Here is a 12,704-nt window from a genome sequence, read left to right on the forward strand (position 1 = left end):
TCTGTCATTGTTAGCATGGCCTGCAATCAAAGAATAAGAGTTAGGCCATCTTCAAAGAAGGAAAAATAAAGACCATGATCACAAAAAGAGAAAGAGTGCTTACACTGGCCACTTCATTAAGGGCCCTGTTGAGGATCTGGTCGACCCCCATGTTTTTAGCCTCAGCCATGGCCTCCCTTCAATGGTCATGCTTAAGGATATGGGCGAGGCGATCCTTAGCTGATCGCAGGGAGCGGCTCGAGAGTTTGGCCCCAGGAAGTTCGGCTTGCTGGGCCTGTTTGTTTGGAGCCACATGTGGAGGATTTGTGGCAGCAAGAGGAGGGATTTCCTTCTTGGCAAAAGCAGACGGTTGGCCAGAGGTCCCATCCTTTGGAGGATCGGCTGCTCGATTCTTCTTGGCCGGAGGCACTTGGCTGGACTCGCCGTCGTTCCTCCTGGCCGATTTCCTCCTTCGGACCAGAGGAACCTCTTCTTCTTCCTAGGTTATGTACAAGTCAAAAACGTTTGCGGAGGCAATTTCTGCAGAAAGAGATAAATATGCAGACAATAAGCAAAAAGTAGATGACAAGTTATGGCACATCAGAAAAAAGATAAAGAAAATTACAAAGACCAATACCCGAGCTATTACTACTTGTCGCTACACTATTGACTCTACTAGTCATACACTCACTCTCTAGCACGAAGAAGTCTGGCCCTAGATTTGGAGTATATGTAAAATTTTCGTCCTTGTCAAATAAATGATAGGGAATTGGCAAGTTATCTAAGAGTGAAATAACAATACCATTTTCGTCTGAAGACTCATCTAAGTCTATGACAGCCTCAACTGCCTTTTTATTTCCCTTCCCTAGAGGGGAAGAAGGCCTTTCCGCTGAGGGAGTGCCAGTGGGTTCCCTGATTGTAACCCTAGTCAGTCTCCATCGAGGAGGAGACATTGGGGGTTGCTGCTCGGGAGTCCCCTCGGTAGTGGCACTAACCGCCGCGGGTTCCCTCATATCCTGATGAGGGGTCAGGAGGCCAGACAGCCTCAAGTTCTCTTCGGTAACCAGAGACTTGACGCTCTTCTCAGCATCCGTCATTCTGGCCAGAGTGTTGGACCTCAACACCATGTCAGGTGTCGGGTCTGGTCGCAACCATGGGCTTGAAAGTCGCAATATGCTTCAGAAAAGTATAAGGAAAATTACTGAGTAAAAATAGCGACCAGTGAAAAAGGGCATTTACCTCCTCGAGCGAAGGCCAGGTTATTTGCAGTCATGTCAGGCGTGAGGAAATACTCCTGACTGTATTTCCCCACGTTGGAGATATGGGTGGTGTCACTCAAGAATGTGCGGTTCGTCTCCTAGTGACAAAAGTGAAAAAACCCCGTCCCGGAGTGTTGGGGATTTGACTTAAGGTCAAAAAGGTAATTGACCTCATGAGGAGTGGGCATTGGCCATTTTTTAAGTTTATAAAGGATATAGAGTTCAGCAAGCATTCTATATCCGTTGGGAGTAATTTGGAAGGGGGCGACACCGAAGTAGTTCGCCACCCCCTGATAGAATGGATGAAGACGAAGGGTAGCCTCTGCCTCTATGTGATACCTCGACCATGCACTGTAAGCTCCTCCGGGAAAGTTAGCCCTCTCATTCGCAGTGGGGATCTTGAGATTCACCCCTGTGAGGGGATACTTCTTGAGATAATTGGCAAGCATCCTGGGGGTTACTTGGCTAAGGGGAGAAAGATACCACTCGACATCAGGAAGAATTGAATGCCGAGGGCGAGCCCTAATCTGGATGCGAGGGTCTGGGAAATTGTTTTCTCGACCACTGGTCGAGGGAACCCCAGCCTGGGAATCAGGCTGAGCTGGAGAATTTGAAGTATGGTCAGGCTTTTGTTTCTTTTGGCCAGTGGATTTGGAACGAGTCATTCTGGCTGGAGATGGTTGGGGTTTGGAAGAAGAGAGTCTAGAGAACAAAATCTCGTGAACACGCTGGGCAGGCTGTTCTTTGCCTTCAAGCAGTTGTACGAGAAGATCATCCTCGATCGGTCTTTCACCTCGCCGCAAATCTGGCAGTAAAATGTGTGAACAGAAAAATGGGGAGGTGAGGATGGAGAGTTTCGAAAATTGTTTATAATAACGCTGGTCGTGTATAAAAGTCAAACTTTTATACAACAACATTATAATGAAAACAAAATTTTTCACACAAACAGTTTGAAAAACAGATCAAAAAGTGAAAGCAAAAAGTTTTTGAAAACCTTTTTCAACTCTAGTTAGGGCGGGAAAAACTCAGTTTTTCAACTAGCATAAAAATCAAAATTTTACTTTGATTTTACATCCTAAATTTATGATCTCGACTATCAAACAGGTTTACAACTCCTAAATGGCAAAGATACACCATCCTATCTAGCATCACTCGATAAATCTCCTATTTTCATGCATTTCAATCCAGGAACACAGGGAATATCAGAACCTAAAAGCTAACTCACAGCGACATGCACAATAAAAATAAAGACTAGAAAAGTTCTGAAGCTTACCAGAACAAAGATTATGGAGGTTTGGAGAAATTTTGAGCGTAGGCGAGCGAACGGCTGGCGGTTCTTGGAACGTCGAAAGGTGATCTTCAGAGAAAATGAAGGTCCTGATTTAGGGTTTCTTGATAGAGAAATAGCTTGCGTAAAAAGAAAAAGGAAGCTCTGGGGAGGCTATATATATTTTGTTTGTGGCATGAAAAAAGAGGTAATCATCAGTTTCCTCTTTTCAAAGCATGGGGAAGAGTGATAGCCGTCAATGGGTTGCTTGGGAACCGAAAAGCCATGATTAGGCAGGGGTAGGTTGCTTTTTCCAAGAAGGCACGAACTACTCTGATAGATTTGGTGGGGTAATCGAAGATTCGTTTTCCTTAAAAGTTCATTTATTACTGGTCGTAATAAATAAATTTGGGGGGAAAATGTTATCCAAAAAATAGGCACGGGTGACGTGGCAGATGTTTTTAACATGTGGCTAACACCTGGCAGAAAGTCTGTTCGACCATCGACCAGTGAGATTCCCCTGACGAAACATTTGAAGCTTATAAACGACCAGCTTGGTCGTATACTCCATATATTTAGAGATAATTTTGTACAATTGTAATCATAGCCGAGATTATCTCCCATGATCCATGATGATCCGATTATTTAGGAAAGAATATCTGTAACTGATTCATGTAATCCTCCTTGAGCCTATAAATAGATAGAAATAGCTGAAGGAAGGGACTTTTTGGCTGATTTATGTTTACGCTTTACAAGAGAATTAAGGCAATTATCTTACGATTGTATTATTCATCTCTCTTAGGTCTGTGAAACTTAGAGAACCCTAGTTCTTTGATCACTCCTTTGAGAACTGATATCAATAATAACTTAAGTGGACGTAGGTCATTACCAGTTCTTGGGGCCGAACCACTATAACTTTGTGTGTCGTTTATTATTTTTTCCATTAGATCTATTTCAACACTTTACATCACATCAAGCATTTGACTCTGTGTCAGTTGACCAAATCGAGGGTCAACATAAACTTAATCTAACTAGCTAATGTCCAAAACAAGAGAGAAGTACACAAGCAAAAACATAAATCAATGTTTAAAACAATGAGAAACTATATATACCATGGACATGAGTGCAAGGAGTGTTCTCAGAACAATATATATATATATATATTCAATTAGTACTGTATTATATATGTTCCAATAAATTAACAAGCAGGAATAGAAATAAACATTAAATATGCATGCACAAAAATAAGGCAGAAGCAAATGAGGGGACACTTGAGAATAGGCATTTCAACACAACCCATGAAATCATAAACTTAATTTAGGATCAATAGTAATAGAATTGAAATTTAAACTAGATGCATAAAAAATAAATCACATGAAAACAGAGGAACGTATCCACAATATGGCACTTAAACTTCAATCCAAAGTGAAAAAATACATAACAATTCATATCAGTGGCAAATTCTATCCATCAAAATCTATGGCTGACCAACTTTGAGGATATGCAAGAGAGTACTATAGTATATATAGTATATGTATGTATATAGAGCCCAAGAGCTTTGTAAGTCCTTAGTTAAACCATAGCACATCATAAAAATAAATTTAAACAAAAATTAATTGCATAATCCTTTCGTTAGCACGAAGAGAAAACTTAAACAAAACTTTTATATAATTAAAATTTTCTTTCATTCTATTTTTTAGTTTTCCTTAGAAGTTTCTTAAGACCCACAAAGCCAAGGAAATAAAGAAATAAGTACATGAAAAATAATAAAATAAAATAAGTACCTTATTAAGTGTCTGTAGTTGGCAATCATGAGCATATACTTTAGAGATTTCCGGCAGAAAATGACCAAAGAAAATTTCTAGAGTCAAATAACACGTCTTCTTTAGACAAATTTAATAAAACAAAGTCACTCAATAAGCTTTATTTTTTCCTTGTTTCATCCTAGACTCATGAATTTATCTACTCTGTAACAAACAGAGTAAAATACACTAGATGATATATGTGCTCACTAAGGAAGCCAAACAGCCTTCAATGTAGATATGAAGCAAGAAAGAGAAAAATCTGTGAAAACTATCAACAAATTAAGCTACAGATTGTAGCTAGTGTCGTCATGATAGCAGCAAAAATGATTATGCCACAGGTTGCACCCTTAATTTTCCAATGGGGTATCTATAAATATTTATACTTTTCATTGACAAGTGAGTGAACCAAAGTATGCCACCAGCCATGAGATCCAACAAAGAATCTAGTGTTGATGCTACAATGGCTATGGACCCAGTCTTTATAGTAGCATAGATCTGCAGAATCAAACATAAGTTTCAATTTTAGTTTGTAAAGTGGGAATGAATGTTCTATAAGGCCATAAAATATTATTTGATGCAAGAACTCAAATACTCTAAAACATGGTCTATATAATCTAAAACGTTACAAATATGACTGGAGCTGTAAAAGCTCTTAAGAACTTACTTCAGTCAATATTTTTTTTATAAAAATACCCAAATTTTACCTTAAGTCCCAAGAGAATTATGTTTGCATTATTAGAGATCTTCATGGCTCTTTCATGTTGAGCTTGTTCATCAAGATCATTTTCATTAATGCCTTCTAATTGCACTATAGAGTCAACTTCCTCAAAAGATTTCAGAGTTAAAAGCTGTCTTTCATAGTAGTCCCTTTCTCTTATAATTTAAAGAAGAAACAAAAAAAAAATATTTGTAAGAACATGTATATATAACAACATAAGAGTAGCAAAAGAATCAAATCATGCATCGTTGGATTGCTTTGGTTGCAGAATCTTTGAACAAGTGAAGAATCCTCCTCCAGTTTCTCAACAAACAAGCAAGGCCTTAAACCACAAACAATACCTCTGTTTGTTTCCTAAGGAAATTAATAAAAAAACCAAAATAATAATCACTCATTTTGTGGTTCCAAGAAACCAATCAATCCAGGAAGATCCAGGCAATAATTTCTGGTAGAGTCAGGATACCTTTTACAGACAGAAACAAAGCAACAGTAATTTTTCAAGCAACTAAATTCTGAAGGCACTAAGAAAAAAAGGATCTGTGGTTTTAACTTGAAAATAAGCGATAGAAGTCAAGGGATTTGAATTCTGAAGGCACTCAGAAAAAATTAAATGCAAAATCATTTCTAACAAACGAACTTTTGATCCTATCCATATTTGTGCAGTTCCTTTGGTTCAAACCTCCAAACAAGTCCCAATCCTTGAGAAACCTGCTTTGCAACACTGCTGTCTATACTTGGCTTGCTTATATTTCTATACCTCATTGGAAATGTACAGGTTAAATTAATATATATATATATAACTCATTGATTAATCCATCAATTCTCAGTTATTTATCATTATAATTAAGTCTCACATTATTATAAATCATCTCTATATTGGCACACAGACATATATATTCTAACAAAGAAAAAAATAATAATTATATGTGCAGATTAATGCTTGGGTTATTAAATTTGAACAATATATTGACAATATAATATTATATAATTTGGGCAAACAGTTATATATGCAACTAGCTACACAGAGAACAGAGGACAAAAGATACAATGAGAAAGTGGAGATAAAAAGGCTAATGAAAGCAAAAGACTGATTCAAGCCTTATCATATTAAAGCATTCACAACCCCTTAATGAAAGTTTATAGTCCCTAAACACAGATTAAAACTATATAAAATGCCCCACAAATTCATAGCCATCCTAAGAAATGAAAACGAAAAATCGTAGCCGTAAACTACCAAGGAAATCTATGAATTTGAACCTCTTACTGTGGCCGGTTCTTGGTTCCTTCTTCTCCTTAACTTAGTCCAGAAGGCTATGAAGAAACACTCTTTCCTTACAAACAGAAAGAAACCAAATTAAACTTGAAGAAACCTATAATATTTGGTAATCATTGTGTATTAGTTAATTGCTGTACCAACTATTAATAATTTTACCAATACATAATATATGTGTGTCAAATTTTATTAATTTTTAGTGACTATTCCTGGATCACCTGTAGCTACATAACAAGAGGTCAAAGAACCAATAATGTTCATTGTTCCTAATGCCACAATTTCTTTGTTGCCATCAATTTGATAGTCCTTCATGGCTGCAAATGTTCTTCCAATTGCTATTGCTTCCTGATATCAAGAAAAAAAAATTGGCCTTATAAGTTAAATCATTTGAATTTAAACATACAATTTTATTCTTTAATTTTATCTAGCATTTACTTACTGTTAGTATACTCAATATTTTGGTAGCTCCCGAGTCCTCATCATAGTACTATTAGGATGATCTTTATGAGTTTTTGGCCTATTCCTGCACAATACGTAAAATTCAAACAATTTATCACTTCAATTTATATAAATCTTGAAATTGAATTATTGGTATTACCAATGGCTTTCGTCCCTTCAACTGAGGATGGTCAAAAGCTGGTTGTTGATGAGACAAAACACAATCTATAATTTCACCATCTGGACTCTGAAATCACCAAACATTCAAGGAAAGAAATGCAGTATTATTATAGTCAAATTTAACGAAAAACAGAGTAAAAACAGGGAAAGTGTGAGTGAGAAAAAGAATTGTATAAGCTAGATAGATCTTCTGTAAACCAGAAGAAACTACCATCAATTTACACAGTTTAACAAGACAAATGGGGAAAGAAATTACACAATGGTCAGTAAGTAGATGAGTTTTAATTAATTTAACTGGCACCATTAACTAATTATCCCCATTAGATAAAGCCACACTGATTTCATTGATCATTGAAACATAATCACTACCCACATTTCCCCCCACATTTACTGTTGCCTAATTAAAAGGAAACATAACCATATACATCATTGATCATTATAGATAATGTTTTTGTATTTAGTTTGAAAGAAACAAAAAAATTGAAAAGGAAAACTTTGATACTATAATATTCCATACCTTTTGCATCAGGGCAACAACCATTTCAGGACTCTCTGGTATTCCATGGTCCAGGAATGCCTATAGTAAAATAGTGCTTTTATTTTACTTATGACAGCTTTAGAAAATATACATAAAAGAAACAAAAAGAAGCTATGAGTACTAGATGAGGTCATCTATTTACGTTCATCATGCAAGAATTATAGATATTGATCCAGAAAGCAAGCTTCTCCTGATGAGTGAGTGTCTGTAACTTGACAGAAGTAAGTTTCCCAAAGAGGAGCCTAAAACAATTTAAACACAAATAAATATATATATGTATACACATATTGCTAAGCCTCTTGTTTTACGTAAGGCAGCCTGTACATTGCAAAACCAACAATAAATCACAGGATAAGAGTACACCATAAAGGATAACAAAATCACAAGACCAATGGAAATGTATTTTATCGAATGTTGCTTTTTCTTGGCAAGAATTTGCACCAGTTTGCTTTTTCATGAATCAAGCTTTTGAAACTCATGAAACAACTTCAGTTACTAGTTCATATCACATCTAACAAATTAGTTTCAAACATTACTATAAATAAGTAAGCAATCCAACTCACCAACATGCATTACAGTAGTCATTATAGCTTAATCAAGGAAAATAACAATTAACGCTTTCCTTAAATATTTCATTCTAATGAGAACTTAGCTAAATATTTGTACTTATTTGGCTGCAACTTGTTGTTTTAAATTTTCACCTAAAATATCTTGTTGGAGCAAGTTGATTTTTTTTCTTCTGGAATTGCATTGATTCCTTGTTGCGTTGGGACACACCATTTTTTTTAAAAAATACATGCTGGGGCTTACATGTTTTTCTGTTGTAATATCAAAGTGTACCATTGATTCATTTTGCACCTTCTAGATATTCCTCTATTATATCTGTTTTTGCATTCTTCAGGAAACCTTGTTCGGGGTATAAAATGAAAGAGATGACTGGTAGTGGAATTTTTGTAGGCATTGGAGAAAATGAGGAATGAGAAGCTGGTAATGCCAGTGCTACCCCAAATAACAGAACTGGAATACGCATGTATCAGGTAGAAAAAATTGGTTCTGATTACAATTTACAAAACTGTGTGGTGAATGTCGTTCTAGGGGAAACATATCAGTTAATGTTTATTTAATGGTTAAATAAGTTAGTTGAGAAAATATATTTATTTAATGCTCTGAAAATAATTTAGAAATAAATTTTTTACATAGAAGAATTGTATAAAGACTAAAGAAAAGAGATCAAATATACGATGGAGATCAAAGATTAAAGAACATAAACAAATAATAATAAAAAATTAACAATCGTGTCCTGAAATTCAACCCATTAGGGCATCGAAACCCCCAAATGAGTCCAAAAAATACTCACATCTCACTCAATCACAACTCACACACTCCAAATTAAACAATCCTAGCTCACAGCAATCAATTTATCATCCAAAAGAAAAAGCGGCTCCAAGAAAATTTACTCACCCTTACACTGCAAAAGAAGATCAATCAGGGGAACCACGATGGCCTGCGTGGGTTGAAGCTTCGACGGCCTCTGCAGATCCCTAGCCGGCGCGTGTAGGGGAAGGTGGCAGTCGGGCTCCACAAAGACACAGGCGAGAGAGAAAGAGTGAAGGAGAGAGGTATGGTGGGAGAAAGAGATCCAAGAGAGAGGAGAGAGAACGATGAGGAAAAAGGAGAAGAAAAAAAAAGAGAAAGAGAAAGAGAGATCTGAATTATGAGACATAGACAATTAAAAAAGAATACAAGAAAAAGAAGAAAAAAAGAAGGAAATAATGAGAGAGAAGGAGAGAGGATGATAACACATTTTTTAGTCTGGGGGTAAACACAGAGAAACAAGAGAGAGAGAGGGGAATCGGGGACCGACTGGTCGGTTTTTTTCTTTGTTTTTTGGTTAATTGGGACCGTGTGAAAAAATTTGGGGGGGATGGGGAAAATTAGGCGCCAAATTGCAATTAAGTCTCGCCTATATACATATACACTTATATATAATATAATCCTTTTTTAAAAGTGTTAAATTTTTGTGTTATGGAAATGGGTTTTTGTTGAAGTGCGAGCAATGCACAAGCACTTTAATATTAATAAAAATTAATGTTTCTAAGTCCTTTTAATTACACGTTTTCCCTCTATTTGTCCATGTATGACTACCCCCAAATGACCAAGCAGGATTCATAACTCTTGGGTTATCCTCTTTGTCACTTGATAACTGACCAGAGTTGCTCGTAATAACCTGTTCAGGACCACTTAGGTTTGCCAAAACCTATAAAGGTTTCATACATTGCCGAAAATCCGTGAAATAGATCACTAGTTAGCAAGATAATCATTGTAAAAGTATGGCTTGTAAAAATGGACAAAAATCGTGTCTTATTGGTTAAAAATTAACCATACAAGTTGCGTCACTACAATCGTAGCTTACATTCATAAATATTAATTATTACAATAAATGGGAAAATCGTGCTTGTGCATAATTAATAAAGCTAACCTTGACTAGTTGGTAGTAGGGGCAATCCGTGCCTGTACTGGCCAGTCAAAGATTACTTAAAAGTAATATTTATTGGTAGTACTTCCTTAGGTATTCCCCATTCCAGTAACGGGGGACAAGTACTAACTAGAGATCTTGGTCATACTGTGCTAGCTTGTACATGACGGGCGATAGTATCTCCGTGAGCTTGTAAGGACCTTCCCAGCTTGGACCTAGCACTCCCGCTAAGGCATCTTGAGTTTCAGGGAATACTCTTCGCAGGACTAAATCACCCACGTTGAACTTTCATTCCTTAACTCTGGAGTTGAAGTACCTGGAAACCTTTTGCTGGTGGGCAGCAAAGCGTATGCTGGACTTTTCATGTCTTTCTTCAATCTGGTCTAAGGACTCGGCCAACAATTGGTGATTATAACCTTGGTCGTATGTTGTAAGCCGGTGGGATGGTGGAGCAACCTCTACTGGAATTATTGCTTCATATCCATATGCAAGTGCAAATGGGGTATCACCAGTTGCTGTTCGCTCAGCAGTCCTATATGACCAGAGTACCTCGGGCAATCTCTAAGTCCAGTTTCATTTAGCCTCTTCTAGACGCTTCTTCAGAGTGTCTTTGAGAGTTTTATTAACTGCTTCTACCTGCCCATTTGCTTGAGTAAGCTCATTTGGGGCTGCTCAGGGTATCTTGGCAAACCTCTGGCACCTGTCACATCTTCAAACATATGCAAAGGCATCTTCGTTCATAGTTGCCAGAAGTAGCCTTGCCATAAAATCTTATTAGATAGGTTTTGCCCCATGCATGGTTCCCACAGAAACCGTCATGCACCTCCTCCAACAGTCGTCCTGAATCTGTTTGGATGACACACCTGAGTAATGTCATGGAAAACCCCCTTCTATAATTAACCCCGTCCAGGACTAGGTAACGAGCAGCTTTCCTCATCAGTTTCCTAGATTCATTACGATTGTTGGGTAGGACTCCGTGTTCTAGATAAGCTGCTATCGGGTCATTAGGATGGGGTGTTGTCTATTAGAAGGAATGGTTATGGTAGGTTGATACTTGTTTTGACCAGGTGTAACATCTTACTACCCAGGGACCGTTACGGTGTGCATTTAAAAAGTGCTAAACTCGCTAATCGAGTCATTTGGCCATAATCGTGTAACTAAGTGCGATTAACGGTTTAGGGTTAAAAATTTGTGTTAAGATACAATATTTCACTAAAGCGTTTACTTTGTACATTGGGATCCCAAAAATATCATTTAAAGGTTAATTTCAACCAAAAGATTTACAACCAGTCGACCTAAGTGGCAAAATAGGATTTAACCCTAGTTCCTCTTTAAATCCTCGGCCGTGGCGGTTGAGAAGCCGCATATGTACACATCGTCACCTAAGCTCTCCAACTCAAGGATGGTCTAACTTTCTTTTGCCTTTACATGCACCACATAACACCCGTAAGTCGAAGCTCAGCAAGAAAACTCAATATGCTCATGAACAATAATAACATGTTAGTAAATAGTAATGTGCATGCCTCGCAATAATAGCCCTATTCATGCATGCAAATAAGTCCAAATAATGGTTGTGGATCCTGCCCTCCTGTATGGATGACTATCAAGTCAATCCTAATCAGATGAGTGATTAAAACTTTCAGATTCTAATAATCATGCTGGGGTTTATAACCCTAATCAGACCAGTGAAAAACAGTTTGAGGTTCTGATAACCATGCTGGGGCTTGTAGCCCTAATCAGATGAGTGATTATCACTTTGAGGTTCTGATAACCATGCTGGGGCTTGTAGCCCTAATCAGATGAGTGACTGATGAATGAGTCATGAACTTGGGCTCAGTACCCATAGCCATGTGACGATGCAGACACCTGAGCCTTTTGGCTCTGACTCTAAGTAACTAACCTTTATACTAGACAAGCACTTCTAGTTTTTATCGAACGTGAGGTTGGTCAAGAATTAATGCTCATGCTGATTCATTCAATTCTTATGTCGATTAGATCTAATCTTTTCGACTTGAGTTAAACACGCTAATACCAATTTTGACTCATACATCAATTCTATACGACCAGTGCTCAGTACTACTGTTGAACTTGACTTATAAGTCACAGCTTCACAGTCAATACTGACACCATTGCCGATGCCTGACTCATAGGTCAGTTCCATTCATAAGTAAGCAATGCAACCAGGCATATATCATATGTCAAATATCCAAATGTAGGGCATTCAACATACATACTTAACAATCATTAGCATAATTATGATCATGCACATTTACAGACACTCAAGCTCTGATCAATCTCATATTCAATATTCGTGTCATGCCCTATTCACATGTATCTTATGCATAAAATGCATCACATACTGGGTGCAGTTTTCTTACCCTTGGTCCAAGCACAAGTTACCAATAAATGAGCCACAAGCATGATCCTGTTGCAAAGCCCTTAGTGATAATCTAATCACAACCATAATATAAAACCTCATCAAAATGAGTAAATAAATACTTCCAAACCCACACCTAGCCTCAGGGACGTCGAATCCTACTCAACTGGGTAGTAGAATCGATCCCAAGCCCTTAGAGTTAAGTTCCCAGGACTAAAAACCAAATATGGGAAAAATTACCCTTAAGCGCTGCGACCCTCCCCCAGCCTTGCGCCACGGCCCGCCTCCAAACAGAGGCTAAACCCAGTTCTTCCTGTGCCTAGCGTCGCGGTGCGCCACCTTGCATCATGGCCCTAACTGCCCATCAGCAACTTTCACCTTCTTCATCAAGCCT

At 37.6% G+C, this 12,704-nt stretch overlaps 1 long non-coding RNA gene across 4 annotated transcripts; it reads right to left on the reverse strand.

Annotated features, from left to right (window-relative positions):
• Positions 1-4,242: 4,242 nt before the first annotated feature.
• On the reverse strand, positions 4,243-9,371 carry LOC133808132 (uncharacterized). Of its 4 annotated transcripts, none has more exons than XR_009879977.1 (7): positions 8,919-9,371; positions 7,600-7,699; positions 7,437-7,496; positions 6,900-6,986; positions 6,741-6,824; positions 6,286-6,646; positions 4,243-4,805 (listed from the first exon to the last, which is right to left on the reverse strand). It is a non-coding gene; the product is annotated as an uncharacterized LOC133808132 (long non-coding RNA). The 4 variants fall into 4 exon arrangements; XR_009879983.1 differs by lacking the exon at positions 4,243-4,805 and having other exon boundaries at positions 6,125-6,354; positions 6,520-6,646; XR_009879971.1 differs by lacking the exon at positions 4,243-4,805 and having other exon boundaries at positions 6,125-6,359; positions 6,520-6,646.
• Between the last annotated feature and the right edge of the window lie 3,333 nt (positions 9,372-12,704).

This window comes from Humulus lupulus, chromosome 1 (assembly GCF_963169125.1).
Source record: "Humulus lupulus chromosome 1, drHumLupu1.1, whole genome shotgun sequence".
In the NCBI taxonomy this organism is placed as follows: domain Eukaryota; kingdom Viridiplantae; phylum Streptophyta; class Magnoliopsida; order Rosales; family Cannabaceae; genus Humulus; species Humulus lupulus.